Source organism: Oncorhynchus gorbuscha, linkage group LG02 (assembly GCF_021184085.1).
Source record: "Oncorhynchus gorbuscha isolate QuinsamMale2020 ecotype Even-year linkage group LG02, OgorEven_v1.0, whole genome shotgun sequence".
Lineage (NCBI taxonomy): Eukaryota > Metazoa > Chordata > Actinopteri > Salmoniformes > Salmonidae > Oncorhynchus > Oncorhynchus gorbuscha.
In genome coordinates this window covers 51611184-51624409 of record NC_060174.1, presented here as the reverse complement: position 1 = coordinate 51624409, position 13226 = coordinate 51611184, and positions in this window count along the sequence as shown.

The window sequence follows — 13226 nt, the reverse complement described above, 5'->3', positions numbered from 1 at the left end:
TGAAATGCTTACTCACAGGCCCTTCCCAACAATGCAGCGAGAAATAAAATGGAGAAATAATAGAAGAGTAAAATACATAATAATAAAAGTAATCAGAAATACACAGTGAGTAATGATAATTTGGCTAGTTACACTAGATACCAGTACCAAGTCGATGTGCAGGGGTACTTACTAGGTAATTGAGGTAGATATTTACATATAACTAGGAATAAAGTGACAGAGAATAAACAGTACCAGCAGCATATGTGATGAGTCCAAAAACGGTAAACTATTTGGTTAACTATTTTAGTAACCATTTAGCAGTCTTGTGGCTTGGGTGTAGAAGTTGTTCAGGGTCCTGTTGGTTCCAGACTTGGTGCATTGGTACCGCTTGCTGGTTGGTAGCGGAGAGAGCAGTCTATGATTTGGCTGGCTGGACTATTTCAACATTTTTAGGGCCTTCCTCTGACACCTCCTGCTATAGAGGTCCTGGATGGCAGGGCCGTATTCACTACCCTCTGTAGCGTTTTGCGGTCGGATGCCAAGCATTTGCCATACCAAGCGGTGATGCAGCCAGTCAAGATGCTCTCAATGGTGCAGCTGTAGAAATTGTTAGGATCTGAGGGCCCATGCCAAATCTTTTCACACTGCTGAGGGGGGGGGGGCATTGTCATGCCTTCGTCACAACTGTGTTGGTGTGTGTGGATCATGTGATGCGATCCTTAGTGATGTGGACACCGAGTACATAAAACTCGCGACCAGCTGGAGCTACAGCCCCGTCTATGTGAATGGGGGCGTGCTCGGCCCTCCGTTTCCTGCCACGAACAGCTCCTTTGTTTTGCTGACGTTGAGGGAGATGGTGTTGTCCTGGCACCACACTGATCGGGTCTTTGACCTCATTCCTATAAGCCGTCTCATCATCGTTGGTGATCAGGCCTACCACCATCGTGTCGGCAGCAAACTTAAAGGAAATATCAACTAGAGGTCGACCGATTAATTTATCATGTTAAATAACACTAATATTTGAAAACAATATTTTGATGTTATAATAAGGTTGGTAGCAATTTCGTTGTAGAAATAATGTGATCACTGTGGCCAGTCAGATTAAGATAATAGTCTATTAAAACGTTTACATGCTTTGCAATAATAACGATTTCCCTAATAATCCTCTTTACATGCACACATCTGAAATCAGATGAATAGTTGCAGAAAATCGCCGAACAAAAATAAACACTATATGCATCGATTTCAAAGATTTTACTGAGTTACAGTTCATATAAGGAAATCAGTCAAATGAAATCAATTCATTAGGCCCTAATCTATGGATTTCACATGACTGGGAATAGAGACATGCATCTGTTGGTCACAGATACCTTAAAAAAAAGGTAAGGGCGTGGATCAGAAAACCAGACAGTATCTTGTGTGACCATCATTTGCCTCATGCAGCACGACACATCTCCTTCACATAGACTTGATCAGGCTGTTAATGTGGCCTGTGGAATGTTGTCTCACTCCTCTTCAATGGCTGTGCAAAGTTGCTGGATATGGGCGGGAACTGGAACGCACTGTCATACACGTCCATCCAAAGCATCCCAAACATGCTCAATGGGTGAGTATGCAGGCCATGGAAGAACTGGGACATTTTCATCTTCCAGGGATAGTGTACAGATCCCTGTGACATGGGGGCGTGCATTATCATGCTGCAACATGAGGTGATGATAGTGGATGAATGGCACGACAATGGGCCTCAAGATCTCGTCATGGTATCTCTGTGCATTCAAATTGCAATAGTGTTTGTTGTCCATAGCTTATGCCTACCCATACCATAATCCTACCTCCACCATTGGGCACTCTGTTGACATCAGCAAATTGCTCCCCCACACAACTCCCCCACACAACGCCATCAAGCCGATTGACCGAATTTACTGTGTTGAAAAGGGACAATGCAATCCACTCTAGGTACTACCCTTTTTATCCTGGAGGTGCGTTCCTTGAGCATGGTGTGGAAGGGCAAGACCATGCAGGATCTTAGAGACAAGGCTTGCATCTACATAATGCTTAAAGCTGTTAATTCTGAATACATTATGTTTGTGAATGATGTGACAATGATGGTAACTGTTTGGTTTGTTATCAAAAATCTGAAGTGTTTGTAGGGTGATTCAATTGGTTTCAGAATAGTTGCTCCTGCTTGTGACAAGCTTGTGAGGCAATATCTCAGATATGAGAAGATCATAGCATACATACGTATATAGTTTGGCGGCCTCCAGAGGAAGGTAAATTCTTATAATCCAAACTTCTTCACGTGTCTTAAATGTCAGGTTGGAGTCCAAAGGGATACTTAAAGTTAGACACAACTTTCAGATTCTCCCCATTTACAAGAACAGCTCGTTGGGAAGAAACATAGGATTTCTTAAGGAAGTAAATGCAAGCAACAATCAGTCATCCATTTAGAAACATATACCATAGCTCCAGTTAAATTGTTGTCGATATTTTGAGTGTACATACAGGACTGTATCATCTGCATATATCTGCATGTTAACTTGTGGGAAAGCAAGTGCAAGATCATTTATATACAGTGCTTTCGGAAAGTATTCAGATCCCTTGACTTTTTCTGCATTTTGTTACGTTACAGCCTTATTCTAAAATGTTTTAAATTGTTTTTGTCCCTCATCAATCTACACACAATGAAAGAGCAAAAGTTGTTTATATTTTTGCAAATGTATTAAAAATAAACTGAAATATCACATTTCCATAAGTATTTTTACACTTTACTCAGTGTTGAAATACCATTGGCAGCGATTACAGGAGCGTCGCTGCACAGCTATTTTAAGGTCTCTCCAAAGATGTTCGAATGGGTTCATGTCCGGACTGTGGATGGGCCACTCAAGGACATTCAGAGACTTGTCCTGAAGCCACTCCTGCATTGTCTTGGCTGGGTGCTTAGTGTCATTGCCCTGTTAGAAAGTGAACCTTAGCCCCAGTCTGACATCCTGAGTGCTCTGGAGCAGGTTTTCATCAAGGATCTCTCTGTACTTTGTTCTGTTAATCTTTCCCACAATCCGGACTAGTCTCCCAGTCCCTGCCCCTGAAAATATTCCCACAGCATGATGCTGCCACCCCTATGCTTCTCCAGACGTGACGCTTGGCATTCAGGCCAAAGAGTTCAATTTTGGTTTTATCAGACCAGAGAATCTTGGTTCTCATGGTCTGAGAGTCCTTTACGTGCCTTTTTGGCAAACTCCAAACAGGCTGCGATGTGCCTTTTACTGAGAATTGGTTTCCGTCTCTCCACTGTACCATGAAGGCCTGATTGGTGGAATGCTGCAGAGATAGTTGTCCTACTGGAAGGTTCTCCCATCTTCACAGAAGAACTCTGGAGCTCTGTCAGAGTGACCATCAGGTTCTTGGTCACCTCCCTGACCAAGCCTTTCTCTCACGATTGATCAATTTGTCCAGGTGGTCAGAAAAGTCTTCCATTTAAGAATGATGGGGGCCACTGTGATCTTGGGAACCTTCAATGCTGCAGAAATGTTTTTGGTACCGTTCCCTAGCGCTGTGTCTCGACACAATCCTGTCTCAGAGCTCTACGGACAATCCCGGACAATCCATTTTAATAGCTTAGCTTCAACCAAAGCCTGCTACTGTCAGGCCAATAATATTCGGAGAACATGTTAACCACGTTCTAGGTAAGTTCTGTTTGACATTAAGGGAATGGTCTCTTGGAAACAGTCCTTGCACGTCACTGGAACATACATTCCTATGAAAATGTTAGGTATTACTACTGAAACCCTTAATAAGGGAATGTGCTTTAAAGTTGTGGGAACGTTTGTTGTTAGCTGGGTTCTACCCATTAGGCTACAACTCTGTCACTTGTAACATTTGGGTTGTTATTATGAAGTATTTAATGATATCCTACATGGTTTTTGTGTAATTTTATGATTTCATGTCTATTGACTCTTTGACATTTTCAAGAAGGATCCCTGAAATGACTAATACAGTAAATTAGAGTTCTCAGCCTGAACCCAATGGAGCCCAATTCTGTGAATTGATTCGGGCTGGGTGGGTGTGCGTGTCTGCGCAACTTTTACGACGGATCTCTCTCAGCAAAAGCTGAGGATTCCAATATTGACTGGGCCAGAGACATTTGAAGCCAAGATGCGATACGAATACGCTGGAGTGCACTCGGGAGAATGTTAATCTACAAGACCCCGACAGGCAGCTCAGTTTAATTTAAAGGCATGAATGATTTATACGCTGTGTAATGACATGAATCAATTATATTGAAGTATGTTACGTTAGATAAAACAGGATACGCTCTCACAGCTCGATGGTGGATAGATCATTCACTGCCTTGCAAAAGCCCAGAAATCTAAACATCTTGGAATGACCTAGTCAAAGCCCAGACCTCAATCCAATTGAGAATCTGTGGTATGACTTAAAAATTGCTGTACACCAGCCGAACCCACCCAACTTGAAGGAGCTGGAGCAGTTTGCCTTGAAGAATGGGCAAAAAACCCATATCTAGATATGCCAAGCTTATAGAGACATACCCAAAGAGACTTGCAGCTGTAATTGCTGCAAAAGATGCCACTACAAAGTATTGACTTGGGGGGGGGTTTGAATGCTCAAGTTTTAATTTTTTTGTCTTATTTCTCGTTTGTTCCATAATGAAAAATATTTTGCACCTTCAAAGTGGTAGGCATGTTGTGTAAATAAAATGATACAACCCCCCCAAAATACATTTTAATCCCAGGTTGTAAGGCAACAAAATAGGAAAAATGCCAAGAGGGTGAGCACTTGCGCAAGCCACTGTATGAGGCTACTATAGCCTGAACATGAGTCAAGAGCAAAAGAATACATTTGATTTAGGCTACATTTTATTAATATGAACAATTTCTTATTTACATTGACGGCTTACCAAAAGGCAAAACCTCCTACGGGGACAGGAGTTGGGATTAAAACGACGAGCGAACCAGGGATATGTGTGCTTTGGGGACCTTTAACAGAATGTGGCTGGCAAAATGGGTGTTGTATGTGGATGATAAGGGCTGCAGTAGATATCGCAGATAGTGGGGAGTGAGGCCTAAGAGGGATTGGGTCTTGGATCGAGCCTTGGGGTACAACCTTGGTGACAGGCAGTGGTTGAGACAGCAGATGTTCTGATTTTATACACTGCACTCTTTGAGAGAGGTAGTTAGCAAACCAGGACAAAGACCCCTCAGAGACACCAATATTCGTTAACCGACCCACAAGAATGGAATAGTCTACCATATCAAAAGCTTTGGCTAAGTAAATAAAAACAGCTGCACAGCATTGCTTAGAATCAAGGGCAATGGTGTCATCATTGAGGATGTTTAAGGTTGCAGTGACACATCCATAACATGAGAGGAAACCAGATTGCATACCAGAGAGAATACTATAGACATCAAGAAAGCTTGTCAGTTGATTATTGACAAGTTTTTACAACCCTTTTGATAGAAATAGGCCTATAACAGTTAGGATCAGCTTGATCTCCACCTTTAAATAAAAGACAAACCGTGGCTGCCTTCCAAGCAATGGAAACCTCCCCAGAGATGAGAGACAGGTTAAAAAGGTAAAAGATCGGCTTTGTGGTTATAAGGGCAGCAACCTTAAAGGAAAAAAGGGTCCAAACCCGGACATTTTTTGGGGGTCAAGTTTAGGGAGCTCCTTTAGCACCTCGCCTGCATGGAGAACTTTTGTAACGGGGCAGGGGATAAAGAGGGAGGAGCATCAGGGCTAGTCGCAATAGAAGGGGTGGGAGATGAGGAAGTGTTGGAAGGGCAAGGAGGCATGGCTGAGTTAATTAGGAATCCTGACTTAATGAAGTGGTGATTAAAAAGCTTAGCCTTCTTGTCAGTAACAACCACATCATCAACTTTAAGGGACATGGGCAGCTGTGACGAGGAGGGTTTATTCTCCAGGTCTTTAACCGTTTTCCAAAACTTCTTGGGGTTAGACCCACAGAGAGAGAACTGCTCCTTAAAGTAACAAACTTAGTCCTTCCGGAAAGCCAGAGTGCACTTACTTCTCATTTTCCTGAACAAAAAATCACGGATGAACCAGGGGCTGAACCTGTTTTTAATTATAATTTTATTTATGGGGGCGTGTTTGTTAACAATACCACTGAAAACATCAAAAAGAAGGTCCAAGTGTATTCGACAGAGGGGATCAAGCTGATTCTATACCACTTGACAGAGGCCAGTTCATGAAGGAAGGCTTGCTCATTCAAGTTTTTTAGCAAGCATCTATGACAAATTAGAACAGGTTGTTTCACTGAGCAGCCATTATGAACACAGGCTGTAAAACAGTGATCACGAAGGTCATTGCAGAAAACACCAGACTGATAACTATCAGGATTATCTGTGAGAATAACATAGAGGAGAGTAGCCTTTTCTGTGTGTTTGGAGTCATACCCTGTGGGATTGGTAATAATCTGAGAAAGATTTAGGGAGTCCCATTTCTTTAGAATTTGTTCAGGTAGTTTAAGCACGTCCCAATTTAGATCACCTAGCAGGACAAATTCAGACTTAGTGTAAGGGGCCAGGAGAGAGCTTAGGGCAGGTAGGGTACAGGCTGGTGCTGATGGAGGATGATAACACCCAACAACAGTCAACAAATAGTTATTTGAAAGTTTAATGCTTAAAACCAGAAAATCAAATTATTCACATTATTGCATGCTAAATGTTTCTGTTCAGTAATAGATGAACAAACAAATAAATGAGCTACCTCCTTTGGCCAAAAAATATATTTATTGCCACTAGTGGCAAACAGCTCACAGTTTTTTTTTCTGGCAAACAATTCTCTCAAGATTCCATTTGAATTTGTGGCAAACCTGTGGCAAACAGTTTACCAGAAGCCAAATCAAGGCAAATAAACAAAATCAACAAAATACCTACAAGCTAATTGCAGGTTCAAAAGTTAAAGTACCTCAAAATAAATTGAATTAGGTCAGGGGTTACAATTGTATAAACCTATTATATAGTTGTAAGAATACATCTTTTTTTGTTATTGTCTAATTATAGCTAGCACATCATCTAGATAGCAACAATATGATCTGGCAAAACTTTATTTTTGCAGATGGATACCCTTCCCCTACCTGTGGTGTTGGAAGAGGCTGAATTGGTAGGAGGATGCATCAACATCCTGTTTGTAGTGCACTCCCTCATAACACTTTTTCGAGTGATAAATGAATTGATAAGGTAGGCAAATGCATGCATTATTCTCATAAATGTAACCCATATATTAATTTGTTATTCTATTCCTTTAAACTGGTAGCTAGCACATTGTGATCATGTGTTGTTCCTTCTCTCTTTTTAGAAGCAATCAGTTACAAGGCAAAAATACAGATTGAGGCCAGATAAATGTGTGCACCAGGTCAAGGCTTCTTGCATGCATGGCTTTGAGCTGTAAATGACCAATAATTAATTTAGTAAAAAATATATGAATTGCCATATTAGACATAACTTTGTTACTTTTCTTACTCCTTATACATCTGACTCTGGAAGAAGAGACAATTAGTAGACAGTTGTCTCATAATTATGAAGTCTCCAGTCTCGATTTAATATCATAATAAGTTGATTAGTTTGATTCAATTGTGTTGAGGCTTAGCTGGAGAAAAATATTGTATACTGTGGCTCTCTAGGAACAGTTGGCAACACATTGTCACGGTTCATGAATCCACTGCCTCTCTCTCTCTCTCTCTCTCTCTCTCTCTCTCTCTCTCTCTCTCTCTCTCTCTCTCTCTCTCTCTCTCTCTCTCTCTCTCTCTCTCTCTCTCTCTCTCTCTCTCTCTCTCTCGTGTTTGTGTGGGCGTGGTTCCCAATCTCGGCCTGATTGTCTGCGCCAGCTGGAACCACTTATCTTCCCTTTATATGTTCTGTAACCAGTGTTTCTTGTTGTCAGATCGTTGTTACTTCCCTGAGGTTGTGTCGTTACTTCCCTGAGGTTGTGTCGTGTGTCAGTGCTCATCTCTCGCCGCCCTTGTGTGGATTATCTGCTGTGCTCCTTCCTTCCCATCCGGACACACTCCCCTGGATTTCTCAGCACGCTATCACCGGATGATGCGCCCTAGTCCCTGGGTTGGATTCCGTCTGAGTACAGTCTGTCTGTCCTGTTGCTGCTATAAATTGTAATCATTAAACCATCGTTGCTTGCATCTTGCATCCGCCTCTGTATTGTCACAGAACGATCTGACCTGACCATGGATGCAGCGAGTTCAACGAGTCTGACCGAATTCATTTCCCGCAGTATCACGAGAATGGATCAACAAGAGGAGAACGTCTCCAGCACAGGTCGGGCAGTACAAGCCATTGCGACGCAGGTATCCCAGCTGACCCAACAATTACAACATCTGAGGGGTTCCGCTGCGCCACCTACACCGGCAGTTCAACCCGCCCCGCCAGAGCCGGATTCCCAGCGAGAGCCACGGCTACCGACACCAGAGGGTTATTCAGGTGATCCTGACTATTGTAGAGCTTTTCTTACGAGATGTTCCATGCATTTCTCGTTGCAGCCACGGACCTTCAACCGTGAACAGTCTTAAGGTAGCATTCGTACTCACACTGCTATCAGGCAAAGCGGCTCTTTGGGGAACGGCGGTGTGGGCGAACCAGGACCCATGCTGCACCTCTTTCCAGACACTCTCCGAGGAGATGAGAAGGGTTTTCGATCGGGCCGTGGCGGGTAGAGAGGCGGCCAGACTACTCGCTGACCTTCGCCAAGGAGACCGTTCCGTATCGGAATACTCCATCCAATTCCGCACTCTGGCCGCAGAGTGTCAGTGGAACGAGGAGGCGCAGTGGGACATGTTCCTGCATGGGCTGGAGGACCGGATCCAGAAGGAGATTTATGTTCTGGACCTTCCCAGGAGTTTAAATGGACTAGTGGAACTAGCCTTGAGGGTCGACGCTCGTCTGAGTCGTATTGGCCGCCGAGCATGCCCTAACAGACCGTATAACGACACGGAGGGCTGGCATGCCAGCGGCGGGAACACGGCCAGTTCAGCCTCCGCTCAAGAACCCATGCAGCTGGGGAGAGCTCGCCTCTCTCGGGAAGAGAGGGAGAGGCGGAGATCCCAAGGACTCTGTCTCTACTGTGGTAGAGCGGGCCATTTTATCCACTCCTACCCGGTAAAAGATCAGGCCCGGTAGTAAGCATGAGGCTACTATCGGGTGTTGTCACCACAGAGAAGACCTCATCATCTACTCTCCTCCCGGTAAGACTAAGATGGGCCACCCACACGCACGACACCCAAGCCTTACTGGACTCCGGAGCAGAGGGTAATTTCATGGACACCAAGCTCGCTCACAAACTCCAGATTCCTATCAACTCACTCACGCACAAGATATCCGTCAACGCTCTCAATGGTCAAGAACTCCCCAACATTTCTCACACCACTGAACCTATCACACTCATCACTTCTGGCAATCACACTGAGACACTATCATTTCTACTCATGGACTCACCCCTTGCACCATTAGTTCTCGGCCACCCTTGGCTCACCCAACACAACCCCAGAGTTGACTGGGTTCATAAATCTATATCCATGTGGAGTAACAAGTGTCTTGAGTCCTGTTTAGTGTCTGCTTGTTCGTCTGTGTCTGATTCTGTGTTTCTAGAGGAGGCAGTGGATTTGTCTAACGTGCCCGTTGAATACCTTGACCTGAAGGAGGTGTTCAGTAAGTCCCGTGCTGCTTCTCTTCCTCCGCATCGTCCCTATGACTGTGCAATAGAATTATTGCCAGGTGAGTCTCCGCCTAAAGGCAAGTTATATTCACTCTCTGTTCCAGAGAGGGAGGCTATGGAGAGATACATCTCTGATTCTCTGACATCTGGATTCATTCGTCCTTCCTCTTCTCCAGCGGGGGGCGGGGTTCTTCTTTGTGGGGAAGAAGGACGGATCTCTGCGTCCTTGCGTTGATTACCGTGGGTTGAATAACATCACAGTGAAGAATACCTATCCCTTACCGTTGATGTCCTCAGCCTTTGAAAGGTTACAGGGAGCATCCGTGTTCACTAAGTTGGATTTACGTAATGCATATCATTTGGTTCGCATAAGGGGGGGGGGGGCGAATGGAAGACCGCGTTTAACACCCCCAGAGGGCACTTCGAATATTTGGTCATGCCTTTTGGGCTATCCAACTCTCCAGCGGTTTTCCAGGCACTCGTCAATGACGTGCTGAGAGATATGATTGATCAGTTCATATATGTTTACCTGGATGACATACTGATTTTTTTCTACTTCTCTCCAGGAACACGTTCAGCACGTCAGACGAGTGCTTCAGAGGTTGTTGGAGAATGGACTTTTTGTCAAGGCGGAGAAATGCATTTTTCATGCACAATCCGTTCCATTCCTAGGTTACATCGTCTCGACTGAAGGTATTCGCATGGATCCTGACAAGGTTAAGGCTGTGGTGGATTGGCCTAGCCCAGATTCCCGTAAGGCCCAACAGAGGTTTCTGGGATTCGCCAATTTCTACCGGCGTTTCGTTCGCAACTTTAGTCAGATAGTCGCTCCTCTTACCGCCTTAACCTCCCCCAGAGTGACGTTCAGGTGGTCCGATACAGCCGAGGCTGCATTCGCCAAACTCAAGAGCCACTTTGTTTCGGCTCCCATCCTCATAGCTCCCGATCCCTCGCGTCAGTTCGTGGTGGAGGTGGACGCTTCAGAGGTGGGGGTAGGTGCGGTACTTTCCCAACGTTCCTCTTCTGATGACAAGATGCACCCTTGCACGTTCCTTTCCCATCGGTTATCACCTGCGGAACGCAACTATGACATTGGCAACAGAGAGTTGTTGGCAGTGAAGTTAGCACTGGAGGAGTGGCGCCATTGGTTAGAGGGGTCGGGGGTACCTTTTATAGTTTGGACCGATCACAAGAATTTGGAATATATCAGAACCGCCAAGCGACTCAACTCCAGGCAGGCGCGGTGGGCACTCTTTTTCGGACGTTTTGACTTCTCTCTCTCGTATCGCCCGGGTTCCAAGAATGTCAAACCCGATTCCCTTTCTCGCATTTTTGACCATTCCGAACGCCCATCCACTCCCGAGTGCATCCAACCCGGGACCCTAGTGGTCTCCACACTCACATGGGAGGTTGAATCGAGGGTCAAAACGGCCTTAGAAGGGGTAACGCCTCCGCCCTGTTGCCCGCCTAATCGGTTGTTTGTGCCGGAGGGGTGTCGGTCCGATGTTATTCGGTGGGGGCATTGCTCCAACGTAGCGTGTCATCCAGGAGTCAGCCGCACTAGCTTTTTGGTTAAGCAACGCTTTTGGTGGCCACTGATGGCTCGTGACATTCACAGTTTCCTCTTGGCTTGCTCGGTTTGTGCCACTGGGAAGACTTCTAATCGACCCCCAGATGGGTTACTCCAACCGCTGTCGGTCCCTTCGAGACCCTGGTCCCACATCGCGCTAGATTTTGTTACCGGTCTTCCACCCTCCCAGGGTAAGACAGTTGTTTTGACCGTGGTGGACCGGTTCTCGAAGGCGGCTCATTTTATTCCCTTGCCTAAATTACCATCTGCCAAGAAGACAGCGGTAACTGTCGTGGATCACGTCTTTCGCTTTCATGGCCTGCCGATGGACGTAGTTTCTGACAGGGGGCCCCAATTTGTGTCCAAGTTTTGGCAAGAGTTTTTTATAGGTTACTGGGAGCGAGTGTCAGCCTGTCTTCAGGGTTTCATCCCCAGAGCAACGGTAAAACGGAGAGGGCCAACCAAGATTTGGAGAGAGTGTTGCGATGTTTGGTTTCTAAGAATCCCTCTTCCTGGAGTCAACAACTCTCTATGGTTGAGTACGCTCACAATTCGTTGCCAGTGGCAGCCACGGGTCTCTCTCCGTTTGAGTGTAGTTTAGGTTACCAGCCACCTATCTTTCCCAGTACGGAGTCCGAGGTCACTGTTCCCTCCGCTCACGCTTTCATCCAGAGGTGCCGTCAGGCATGGAGCAGAGCCCGTGAGACTCTTCTCCGGGTGGGGGCGCGCACCAAGGCTAAGGCCGATCGCCACCGGTCGAAGCCTCCGGTATACGTCGTTGGCCAAAGAGTGTGGCTTTCTACTAAGAACATTCCACTCCGATCCGTTTCGAACAAGCTTGCCCCCAAATTTATCGGCCCGTTCAGAGTCACCAGGATCATTAGTCCGGTGGCGGTCCGGCTCAAGCTTCCTCCGGCATATAGGAGAATTCATCCTACCTTTCATGTGTCTAAAATAAAACCTGTGTTTCAGGCACGCATTAACCCGCCGGTCCCGGTTCCCCCACCGCCACGACTTGTTGATGGGGAACCCACCTTTTCTGTCAATCATATTTTGGACTCTAGAAGGAGGGGACGCGGATTCCAGTACCTGGTGGACTGGGAGGGTTACGGCCCGGAGGAGAGAAGTTGGGTACCTGCTAGGGACATTCTGGATCACTCCCTTATCGATGACTTCAATCGACAGGTAAATTCGCCTGGGGGGGGGGGGTATTGTCACGGTTCATGAATCCACTGCCTCCCTTTCTCTCTCTCTCTCTCTCTCTCTCGTGTTTGTGTGGGCGTGGTTCCCAATCTCGGCCTGATTGTCTGCGCCAGCTGGAACCACTTATCTTCCCTTTATATGTTCTGTAACCAGTGTTTCTTGTTGTCAGATCGTTGTTACTTCCCTGAGGTTGTGTTGTTACTTCCCTGAGGTTGTGTCGTGTGTCAGTGCTCATCTCTCGCCGCCCTTGTGTGGATTATCTGCTGTGCTCCTTCCTTCCCATCCGGACACACTCCCCTGGATTTCTCAGCACGCTATCACCGGAAGATGCGCCCTAGTCCCTGGGTCGGATTCCGTCTGAGTACAGTCTGTCTGTCCTGTTGCTGCTATAAATTGTAATCATTAAACCATCGTTGCTTGCATCTTGCATCCGCCTCTGTATTGTCACACACATGAAAAGGTAGATTTAGTAGGCCTGAATCCCAGTTTGTGCTATCTACATCATTTGTTTATATAGCATTTATACAAGGCAGAAACATTGTTTCCTTGCTGAAAAATATATATATATATATATATATCGTCTTTGTAACATCTGTGAGAGACGAATTACGTATTTATTTGATATTAATGGTTAACATTAATATTTAACTAATAATGACACATTTCAGTTCCACTAGTGTCTGTGTTTTTATGGTCTACACTCTAGTTCCCTGCAGATAATCTGGGCGTATGGTCATCAGACATGGCTTGATCTGACAAATTAGTTAAA